General features: G+C 46.2%; 1 pseudogene; it reads left to right on the forward strand.

Annotated features, from left to right (window-relative positions):
* Positions 1-1,056: 1,056 nt before the first annotated feature.
* LOC131508544 (large ribosomal subunit protein uL6-like) lies at positions 1,057-4,046 on the forward strand (annotated as a pseudogene).
* The last annotated feature ends 7,932 nt before the right edge of the window (positions 4,047-11,978 follow it).

Raw genomic sequence — 11,978 nt, forward strand, 5'->3', positions numbered from 1 at the left:
GACCGCAGCAAGCGATAATAAATTAGGGAACATGAGCTTTGGAGTATCTGAACTGAAATTATAATGGGGCTATTGAAAAACAAACAAACAAAAATCGCAAGCATTCATTTAATAATAGATGCTGCAGTTTTCCCCACCAAAAATTAGTTCATCAACGAACCTTTTGTTCTTGTCATAAAAGAACGTGCCTTAGACACAGCCAAGGACATTCTATCTTAATTACTTGGTATTGTTGTTGCCCCCCAGAGCCCACCTGGCTTCAGGGTAACTGGTACATGGGGAGGAAGTAGCTGCTTGCCAGGGTCCCCCAAGGCCGCAGCACTAATCCATGCTGGGCCCACAGATGCTCGCAGCCGCCCATGGCCTTGGGTTTCAGGTTGCCATCCAGGGCTGAGGTTTGAATGGAGGTTGTAATCTCAGAAGGTCCAGCTAGCACTTAACCACTGACATCCATCAAGTATGTCAAGGCTCACATTGTCTCATTAATTTGAACCAGCTTTCCTGCTATTAGATCCTTTTTCATTTCTAACCTTTCCACCCTGCCTTTCTTCCTTTGCTCACAGTTTATAGCCTCTCCCGTTTGTGCCTTCCGTCTGTGAGTTGTGTGCTACAAGGCCACTCTTGAGGGGGAAGAGGTGCCTTTGTGCTCCTCCATGCCACAAACAGGACTTGGGTGTCTCTTCTCCAACGTGAAGGTCAAGCACACGGATGGAGAAAGAACATTCGCGGCAGTCTGGATGTGTCTGCAGACTCTATTCTGCAGATAATTTTAAAGCTAAAATTGCTATCTTCCCTTGCTTTGTTTCCTTTCTCATCCAGATTCCAACCTTCAAGTGTGTAATGCAGAATTGTTGAAATGATGAGCAGACGAGATAGGAAGAAGATAACCAAGGTGCTAAAAAAGTACTCCGAATTAGCAGCAGGTCATTTTCCACCTGTAGAAAATACCTTTGGGGGCAGCTCTGAGACCAAGCCCCTTGGTTGGAGAACTGTTCCTCCCTCCCCACCACCACGGAAGGCCCGTGGACGTCGGTCATGCTTACTTTACATGACTCCATGAGGCCAGCTGAGTCAGGACCCAAGCTGGACACAACAGAATCTTGCTCTAGGACCTGGAACGTGTGGGAACTTGGAAAGGCTAGAGCCCTGGAGTTTGGGGCCTTCATTTTCAGCCATGTGTACAGAAAGCAGGAAAGCGAGGGGGTGGAGTAAGTTTTGCCACGAATCAGAGATGTTGAGAGAAGCAGACCATAGTCATGCAGTCCTTTGATAAAGAATGACCCTCCCTATGGCCTCCCCTCAAATCCTGACCATGTTCTCTCTGTAAGACCTTGTACCTAATGCTGCCTCTCAAGCCTCAACCCTTCATTATCTCTCAATCTAATTAGCCTCGTGGCCAATGCCCGTTACATGTTCCTCTCAGGGCCTTGGCTTTTTTTTTTTTTTCCAATATACCCACAGAGTATAAAATTTTAATATATTATTTGATCAGAGACAAGAGAACTAGCAATCTGTGGCACACTATCTTAGGACTTGTCAAAATCAAGGGTGATTCTTTCCATCACAAAGAGACGGAAGTTTCAGGACATCAAGAGACAAAAAAGCAGCCAAAGGATTTTGCTGTCCCTTTATTTCCCGTGAAATACAACCCTAAGCAGTGTTCATATTTTCCCCACACTGCTTCCTGTCCTCTGCCAAAGGAGGGACTTGATCCAATGTCCCAGCTGTTTTGGGGCCTGCGCTGGGATGGCCGGGTTGGAAGGGGGGGACACACAGGTTTTACTCTCTTGCCAGCTACGCCTGGGGCCTCTGTGTGGGCAATCAAGGGACCTTCCCTCTGGCAGAAGCCTGTGGAAACATCCAGTCTGACGCCTCTCGTTTGGCACAATGAAGGGCAAATATCTCTCCATTATCTACTGGAAAATGAATGAGCAAACACAATCTCTAAATCAAGGGAGACTTAAACAGGAGATCATATTTCCTATTCCCTAGGTGTTAGTAATATTCTGCAAAAAGGTCATGGGTCTTGGTAACTATGTTAAGCACTATGGTCACAGTTTATTAACCTCTTATGTTCTTTGGAGAAAAAAAAAAATCAGAATATAAGGTGTTTGGGCCAATATAACACAAACCTAGGCATGCCAAGCTCTGTGTGGGAGTTTTACAGGTACCTTATTTAAATGTCACAGTAGTTCTATAGTATGACCACATCACTATGAATTGTCTAAGAAGTTTGAGTGGGTGCCTCAAAGGCCACACAACCGATAAGTAGAATAGCTTTTAAGTGAAAAATCTGGTAAAAAAAAAAAAAAAAGGTCACATAGCTGGAATGTGGTCTTGAATTTACCTTACTCTTAAACCCATCCTTATTCCATTGCACTCCAATGCAATATTTCCCAAATTTGTCTGGTAAGACTCCTCAGTGTGAGTGCTTGTTAAAACTCCACTCTCTCACTCTCTGCCCCTCCCCCACTCACTCTCTGTCTCTCTCCTTCAAAAAATAAACATTAATTTTTTTTTTTTTTTAAAGGCGTGCCTGGGTGGCTCAGTCAGTTGAGCATCTGACTTTGGCTCAGGTCGTGATCTCGTGGTTCATGGGTTCGAGCCCCGAGTCGGGCTCTGTGCTGACAACTCAGAGCCTGGGGCCTGCTTTGGATTCTGTGTCTCTCTCTCCCTTTACCCCTCCCCCACTCACACTTTCTCTCTCTCTCCTTCAAAAATAAATAACCATTTAAAAAAACAAAAAAGAAAAAAAAATCTCCACTCCTGGGTCCAATCCTGCTGCAGATCGAATAAGCCAGAGTCTCCTAGAAATGGGGACAGGAATTCACCCTAAGTGAATCTTACCTAGCAAGTTAGGTAAACACTGCTAAAATGCCTTAATCTCATTTTAACCTAGTAATTCTTGGCAAGGTGTGTCGAAAAATGTCTTCTCTTTTTAATAAGCTTGTTATTTTGGAATAACTTTAGATACGCCTGGAAGTTGTAAAGGTGATAAAGAGCGAGCCCATATACTTCCTCCCATCTATTTCCACCTAATGTGAAGATCTTACACAACCATGGTCCATTTGTCAAAACAAAGAAACTAACACTGACAAATACTGTTGACTGTGTTAGGAATCACTTGTCTTGGACAAGGAAGGAAAGGAAAGACAGGCCAGCCCAGAGTCCCTTTTTTTTTTTTCCTATTCCTCAGGGAGCTGAAGGCACACAGCGTTGGTAGGAGGTGCGTGATTAAGAAGCAAGTTGAGTTTAGCTCTTTGCTGTATCTATTGCAAGAATGAAGATCCTTCTCAGCAGACTGTTGACCTTCCAGAAAATGTCGACAGCACTCTGAAGGGACCCACGATTACTGTGAAGGGCCCCCGAAGAACCCTGTGGAGGGTTCCTCAGTGGAAGTCAGTCTCCTCGGAAAGAAAAGGAAGAGGCTCTGAGTTGACAAATGGTGGGAAATGGAAAAGAACTGTCTACTGTTCTCACTATCTGTGGTCACCTACAGGCCATGGTCAAGGACTCTACACTGGGCTTCCTTTACCAGATGAGGTCTGTGTATGCTCGTCTCCCTGTTGATGCCATTACTCAGGAGAATGGTTCTCTTGTTGAAATCCAGAATTTCTTGGGTAAAATTCGGGGCGTCTGGGTGCCTCAGTTTGTTAAGCATCAGACTTCGGCTCAGGTCATGATCTCAGGGTTTGTGAGTCTGAGCCTCTCGTGGGGCTCTCTGCTGTCAGCACAAAGCCTGCTTGGGATCCTCTGTCCTGGCTCTCTCTCTCTGCCCCTCCCCCACTCACGCTTGCAGTGCTCTCTTTTTCTCCCTCAAAAATAAACATTAAAAAAATACATCCACAGGCCTCGCTGAGGCCAGGTGTTGTTTGTTCAGCATCTCAAGCCCAGACAGATGAGTTAATTCTTGAAGGAAATGACATTGAAACTATAGCAAACTCAGCTGCTTTGATTCAGCAAGCCACAACAGTGAAAAACAAGGAAAATTTGGGGATGGTTTGTATGTTTCTGAAAAAGGAACAGTTCAGCAGACCGATGGATAAGATCTAAGTTGTCCAGCTACAGAAATAACAAGATGCCAGATGAGTTTTCAGACTTATTTGTGATATTTTAAAGATGCAATAAAAGCTGTATTGATTTGGAGCTTTTTCTTAAACCAATAAAAAAAAAAAAAAAGAAGAAGAAGCAAACTGAGTTTATTTCCCACAGGATTTACACTGTTCTGGTAAGAACAAAATACATATGCATGCACAGGCTATGAAATGCAAATTATGTAACTTCAGTGACTTCATAGATGAGTTAAATACACTTCGTTTTTATTTTATTTATTTGTTATTTTATATTCTAGAGTTCTTTTTTTTTTTCCTAATGCTTATTTATTTATTTTTGAGAGACAGACAGAGAGAGAGATGCAAGGGGAGGGACAGAGAGAGAGGGAGACAGGGAATCCCAAGCAGGCTCTGCACTGTCAGCATGGAGGCTGATATGGGACTTGAACCCACGAACCGTGAGATCAAGACCTGAGCTGAAATCAGGAGTCACAGGCTTAACCGACTGAGCCACCCAGGTGCCCTGAGTTAAATACGCTTCTATTTGCCTTTAGAACTGGCATTGCAAAATTCACACTAACAATTAAAAATTTTGTTTCCTTTACTTGGCAAGGCATTAAAGAGCAAATAAAAAATACCGTGACTCGTTGAGGGAGAGACTGGGGAAGACGGAAAAAAAAAAAAACTTTATACTTCAGTTCCATAACTGCACTTTTCCCCTCCTTTTTGGACCAGGGGCTCCACATTTTCATTTTGCACTGGGTCCCACAAATTATGTAGCCAGTCCAGCTGATCCCTAGTCAAGAGGCATTGTCCTAACTCAACGATCACCACCATCGGAAAATGGTAGTGATTGTGGCAGCCAGACAGACAAGTGGAAAGACGTGTCAGGAGAAGGGGACTTTCTGCCATCCTTGGCAATAACATCAATGGAGGGGGTTTAGTCTCCCACATGCACCAGCCCAGGTGGCTATTGGCACCTCAGGGTGATTCCTGATATTTTAGCACTCCTAGATATAACCCGGGGCAGTGGGATCCTGGTTGGACGTACCCAGTGGCCCAGTGCTCTCTGATGCAGTGTGCAATGGCAATGCCACATCAAGAAGCAGTTAAACACTTGACCTGCCCCAGGCCTGTGGCTTTTGCAGGTGCCACTCTGTATTACACTGCTTAATTATTTTTGTGCTCCAGTGGGCAGTTCTTCCTCTTTAGCTCGACTATTAAATCAAAGAAATATCCTCCGCATCTCCAAAGCCTGCTAACTCATTAAACACAGAATGGGGTGTTTCTGTGAAAAGGCAGCGCGGTGGGTTTGGGACAGCAGCTTTAATTTATATCTGAAAACAAATTAGGCTAATGGAGCAGAACAGCTACAAATGCTGTACAACCAACCTGCACCAGGAAACAGAACGTGGCTCTTTGGCTAATTAAAGGACACGATGGCTCTCTCTTCCACTGTGAAATTTTTTTTTGCGATGTGTCTTTTAGGATCAGGTGCTTCTTTTAAAATAAGAAGCGGGGGTGGGGTGGGGCGGCGCCTGGGTGGCTCAGTCGGTTGAGCATCCGACTTCGGCTCGGGTCATGATCTCACGGTTTGTGGGTTTGAGCCCCGCATCGGGCTCTGTGCTGACAGCTCAGAGCCTGGACCCTGCTTCAGATTCTGTGTGTCCCTCTCTCTCTGCCCCTCCCCCACTCACGCTTTGTCTCTCAAAAAATGAATAAATGTTGAAAAATAAAATAAAATAAAATAAAATAAAATAAGAAGGATCTCCAGCTGGTGATGTGAGGTCTGTCCTCCCCGGTGGAGTGAAGCCACGCTGCTGGGACACATGGAAAGAGACTCCAGCCACGAGCATGAGGAATGACGCTTCATGTCTCAAGGTGACCATTGGCAGCCCTGGGCATGGGCTTGTCCTGTGTCACCCAGCGGTAAGACTCGCGATCAAGCACCAGGCGCAGTTAGTAGGAGGCCCACTCAAACATGCACCGCCCAGAGCTCTTCCCTCTGTGGAAATCAGAACAGGGGGTTCCTCTCCCTTCCCCTCCCCAACAGGCCTCTCACTTGGCTTCTCCCAACCCCCAGTTCTCTACACCTCTTGTTCCCATACTCCGTCTTCAGCTGTCCTCTTTATTGTTTTTTCCTTCCCCTGCACCCATGTGATTTCTGCCAAGGTGGGGACTTTCTCTACCTTGTTCCAGGCTGTGTCCCGGTCCCTTACATGTTGCCTAGTATGTGCTAAGGTCTGGATCATTATTTGTTGAATGAACTGTCAAGTGCCAACAGTCAAGCCTACTTCTCTCCATGCCACATCCTTAAAAAACCCCTGCGCACAGATATATGACGCACACCTCCCCAAATTTGCATGTGTGGTCCCTCCCTCCCCTTTCTACCTGTGCCCGGCTCTTCTCTCTCTGTCTGTATCCTCCTGGAGCCTCTACAACTCCGTAATGCCTTCCCGCGGTGCACACTCGATACTGAGCCGCGCTGAACGGGGCTTCTATAGTCCGCAGCCTCCCCCCAAGAAATGCTAAGCAACACCAGATAGTGCCACTTGTGTCTTTTCCCCTATCCTGGTGCTTTCGATGTTTGAGGAATGTATATGTAAAGGAGCTATCCAAAGACACACAGCTAATTAGTGGCAGGGACCAGGCTAGTGCACAGATATACTGGTCTTCCATACATGGCACTTTGTTATTTCCATCAGAGAATGCCTCCGAGAAGCCCTTCTCACCAACTTCCCCCAAACCCACCGTGTAGTTTCCGCACGTCTACAAGTGTCAGCTTCCTGGCACCCAGCCTGTATGGTGTCTTCCAAAAACAAACGCTTCCTTAATTCGTCGTCGTCCTAATTCCTCACCTTGAATCGCAATGTCATCCGATTGATTAATTTTCACAAAGTGTTAAAGCACAGAGAGATCTGGGGCAGGAAGAGTTGGCTGGAATTTACAGATGTTTTGAAGTTAGTTACACCGAAGGAATAACATCCTGGGCACATTTGCAAGGTTTTTGGAGTCTGTTCCGTGAACACATTTTCTTTTTCATGAAAAATCTCAAACACACATAAAAATAACAGGACCAGCATGTTAGTAGGAATAATACAAGCCTCGTAGATTCATCACTCAGCTTAACAATTATTAATGACTTGCAACATTTCCTTTTTCTTTATTATTCTGTGTTGAATTATTTTGAAGCATATTCCAGAGACGGCATATCGTTTTATCCTTCTTCAAAATGCCCCCCCCCTTTTTTTTTTTAACATAACCACCCCTAACAAATTAACAATAATAATTACTTAAAAATGCAATAAAGTTTTCACGGAGGTGTTTGGAGGGGGTGGGTAGAGCTTCTCTGTACTCTCTAAGTATAACAGAACAGAAATAAACCCCACTGAAGAGGCCTGTGTGTATCCATTTTACCTTCTCAGGAATTTTAGATGGAAGTCTGAAACGGCCCAGACTTCTTTTCCTGGATGAGTGGAGCTTCACTGGAACTTTCTTAAGAATCTAGAATTTTCTCCTCTTAGGGTCTCAGTAAATGCTGGCTTTGGAGAGCTGTATTCTCTCTGGGGCCCATCCCCAGGCCATGCTTACACCGTCCAGGCCCTTTAAAGCTGGCCTCCCTGTTCACCACCTACCGGCAGTCTAAACACCCTTTCATTTTCTTGGCCCTTCCATTTCATAAGCATAGTGGCCAAGCAACAATAAAGAGAAGGTATTCGGATTAGTTAAGTGAATTAATATTCAAGTTTAAACTTTCAAAAATCCCGATATCATCTATACGGGATCCACAGGGCTGGGAGAGAGAGCTAAAGAGACCCCAGGATGTGAACCGCCTGGCAGAGCCTTTCTTGCCTCACCAGAAAGAACTTGACCATGAGCAGGTCCTCCCCAGAAGATTCTCTGGCCGCTTCCAAGGGCCAATGCCCCGTCGCCGCTCACACCCTCCCAGATTTGGCAGGACCCAATTCCTCCCCCTCTTTCCCTCCTTCCTCCCATCCACCCCTGAAGCTCATTTCCCTTCCTTCTAGAGCACAACTTGTTTTCTCTCGTTGCTAAGCAGCCTGGTGCTCTCTGGCAGTGCTTGCTGTCGCCTGTCCACTCCCGCCCTATTCCGATTATTCACATTAACCCTCTGTGACATAGATTAAAAACCTGGGGTTGGGTGACAGTCCGAAGGATCACATCAGGGGGCCAATGACAATCTACGCTTTGCGGTCCCTAGCACTGTATCCTCTCTGGGGTCGAGGAAGTGTGATGGCTGAGGGTCCCGAGTCCACACACAGCTGACTTTGAGTTCGGATCCCAGCACTCAGTAATGGAGTGATGTAGTAACTTCTGGGAAGTTCCTCACTCTTTCCAACTAAGCCATGGTCTTCTCGTCTGTGAAAGGGAATGACATAATGGTTGCTGCATTTGCCTCCTCTGAAGGTTAAATTACTTAAAGCGTGTCGAGGGCTCAGTATAGTGTGTGTCATGTTGTGAGAACTCACAATATATTAGCTGATACTGATGCAATTTGCACAGCACTGCCGTGTCCAGCATCTGCTTTCACAACAGTGTTAGTTACCTCGTGGAGGTAACCATTAATACTTCCATTTGGGGCGTGGAAGACACAGGACAGAGAGGTAAAGCAACTTGCTCAAAGACAAACAGCTAAACTAATATTGGAGTGGGACTAGTTTTGTGTTTTATGTTGTCACTGGGTCCCAGACCTATCTGAGGCTTAAGATCAATCCCACCCGGACCCTTCTTTGGGGAAGGGAATTTATTTGGAAGCAATCAACCCCATAGGCTTTGTTTCCAACTTCGAAACAGTATAGTATTTGAAGTATAATATTTGATCAATACAGTAAATCCTCCCCAAGATGAAAATATGCGTGCATCCATTTCCATATCTGGTATAATGAGAATGAACAGATGATTTGGGCTTCAAGTCAGACCACGAGGGCTGGAAAGGGAAAATTTGGCCTTGAAGTACATGGTACTGACTCACACCTGCAATTCATGCTACGCATAGAGCTTAGGGAAGCCAAGCTTCATAAAAGAAAAGGAAGAGCACATAACGCTATTCCTGAAAAAGCAGATAATGTTAAGTCTTATCTCTCAGCCCCTAATTCTAATTATGCTACTTCCTCTTGTTAAAGGTGGTGAATCCGGGGGCGCCTGGGTGGCGCAGTCGGTTAAGCGTCCGACTTCAGCCAGGTCACGATCTCACGGTCCGTGAGTTCGAGCCCCGCGTCAGGCTCTGGGCTGATGGCTCGGAGCCTGGAGCCTGTTTCCGATTCTGCGTCTCCCTCTCTCTCTGACCCTCCCCTGTTCATGCTCTGTCTCTCTCTGTCCCAAAAATAAATTAAAAACGTTGAAAAAAAAATTTAAAAAAAAAAAAAAAAAAAAAAAAAAAAAGGTGGTGAATCCAGCCAGCTTCCAAGGACTCGGGAGGCTCAGATGTGATGCCTGAAACTCTTTCCCTTAGTTGTGTTTTGCAGCCCGAGGCTGCACTTGACTGCAGCCTGGTCCTGGTCTCTCAGGGAGACCTAGTGAGAGCCCCCAAGCCTTGGCTTTCTCCTCTTCTGGAAGATCAGCTTGAAGACCGCACAACACTAACGTGGCATTTGAGTACCCCTTTTCCAATTTTTGTTACACCCTCGACCATTATTTAGTCGACATTTTCTTTGAGTGCCTTCCTTTTATGATTAAAAACTTTTTTCAATCCTTGTGTGAGCCAGGAGAGGATGGGCTTTGCTGAAATAACGAACCCTGGTATCTCAATGGCTTTCGCACAGCAAAGGTTTATTTTTCATTTGCGTGACATCCAGCGTGAGTCCGACGACTGTGCAGGGCCGCTTTCCTGGAAGGGGAGTCTTAGCCGATGGCCCTGACATCCAGGCCCCCTCCATTTTGTAATGCCACCGCCTCAAGACGTGGTGAAGACATTCAGGACATGCTAACCCACCATGTGCCGCTTTGGTATATTGATTTTGAGTTGAAGGCCTTTGAAAAACAGCAAATGCAAGGACAGACAAGGCTTACTCTGAATTCTCTTTATTTGCCTACGTTCCAGAAGGACTCAATTATCCTAACCCTCCTTCCCGAGAGCCAGGAAAGCTCGATCCTAATCGCAGGAGAGGAGACTGGATGCGAACACCACACCCAGGCAAACTGGGTCACAAACAATCACGTCTCCCATCTGTTCTTCCAAAGGCCCATTCATCTTTCCTAAAAATCATTGACTCTCCCCTGAGTTGCCCTTCCCCCGCTTCCCCTGTTAAGATGACACATGAACTCTCATTGAGGCGGGGGTATTCATGTTTTTTCTTGTGATGCCCCGTGCACGTACTATTTAAAATGAACACATGTGTATGCCTTTACTTCCGTTCATCTGCCTGCTGTCAGTTTACTTTGTAGACTCAGCTATTGAACCAAGGAGGGCCGAGGGAACGTCTTTCCTCCCCGACTGTGGCATCCAGGGTCACGGAGGCAGGAGAGAGAGAGAGAGAGGCAGGAGGCCTGCACACTGGCTTAGGAGTTCTGAGCCCAGAAGGGAGGTCAGTTGTTTCTGCTCGCGTTTTGCTGGTGATGAGCTGTCCCGCGGCCCAGCCTAACTGCAAAGGGGCGTGGAAGTGGGCGTGAGGCACGTAAGGTATTTGCTTAGCCCAACGCCCCGCCAGTGGGACGGAAATGGAAAGCTGGTGTTATCGCTTGCAGTGAATAAGAGATGGTCGTAAATAGAGGTAACTAGAACAACGTGTTACATTCTAGGTGGGTATTTTTGTCTGCTGAACACTCTGATTCTTAGATTGATTTTCTTGCGCAAGAGATGTTGGGGGTGCAGGGGGGAGACAGCGAGAGATACAGGTGTTGAAGGCATATTCGCACCACATGGAGAGCCCTCTCTGATTTCCGAAGGAATCAGAAAGATTGCAGGATAACTGAAGCGGGAATAACTTTCTCATTATAGGAGTGCAGGTTTTGCTTAACACCTTGCTGTGCGCTGTCTAAAATCATCTCTCTTTCCACCCAAAAACTCCCAGTGGACACCAGGCGTCCACCTGCCATGCTCTGGGACACGCTGCCCTCATTGGACTGGGTCAACATCACTCTCCAAGGCAGGAATAAATATGAGCTGTGTGGTGTGCCTGGTGCGAAGAGCACAGAGATGATATTACCACCCCCACCCCCACCCCCACCCCGAAGATCTCAGAGAACGGAGAGACCGAGAAATAAACCAACAGTTCCAATCCAACGCACAAAACGCGTTTGGGAACCCTGAGGTGTTATTGCAGTAATCCTTGAACGACCGCTGATTTTCCCAGAAAAATTCTGTCACGTCCTCGTTGTTTTGTGTTCACTGTTTGATTTTGCTTCCTTTTAATTTTTCTTTCGGTGATGTCGATGGTATTCTATTTAAGGTAAAACCCATGGGTAGAAGGGAAAAAACCCCAGCTAATGTTTTCTAGATACTTTGAGTCCAGTGCCTCTTAAGGCATGAGACGTACTCAGGGGGCCACGTTGATAAGAAACATAAGGCTGTTTCAGGATGTGGGGAAGCCGGATTGTGAGGTGTGGAGAAGGCTCATAACGATGTCAGATCAATACAGCCGTTATCGACTGAACTCACTGAATGGAGGGGATAGGCAGCAAGCCCTGGGTCCAGCCCAGGGTCCTGGCATGTAGCACCGAGTGCCTTGTGAGCAAGTTTTCTTCTTGGGAAACTCAGAGAATTGGACGAAATGTGCAGTTCCTGAACTCTGAATGTTCATAGATGCAAAGGGAGCTCTCTCATCAAGCCTGCCCACAGGGGACAGATGACCTCGGAGTTCCTGGACTCTATGTTTAGCCTCAGCCATCCCCTCATTTGTTATTCTAGTGCATTTGGGGGAAAACAGTATTAACCTCATCACTGCTGCTTCCATTTACTTCATACTT

Source organism: Neofelis nebulosa, chromosome 4 (assembly GCF_028018385.1).
Source record: "Neofelis nebulosa isolate mNeoNeb1 chromosome 4, mNeoNeb1.pri, whole genome shotgun sequence".
Taxonomy (NCBI): Eukaryota; Metazoa; Chordata; class Mammalia; order Carnivora; family Felidae; genus Neofelis; species Neofelis nebulosa.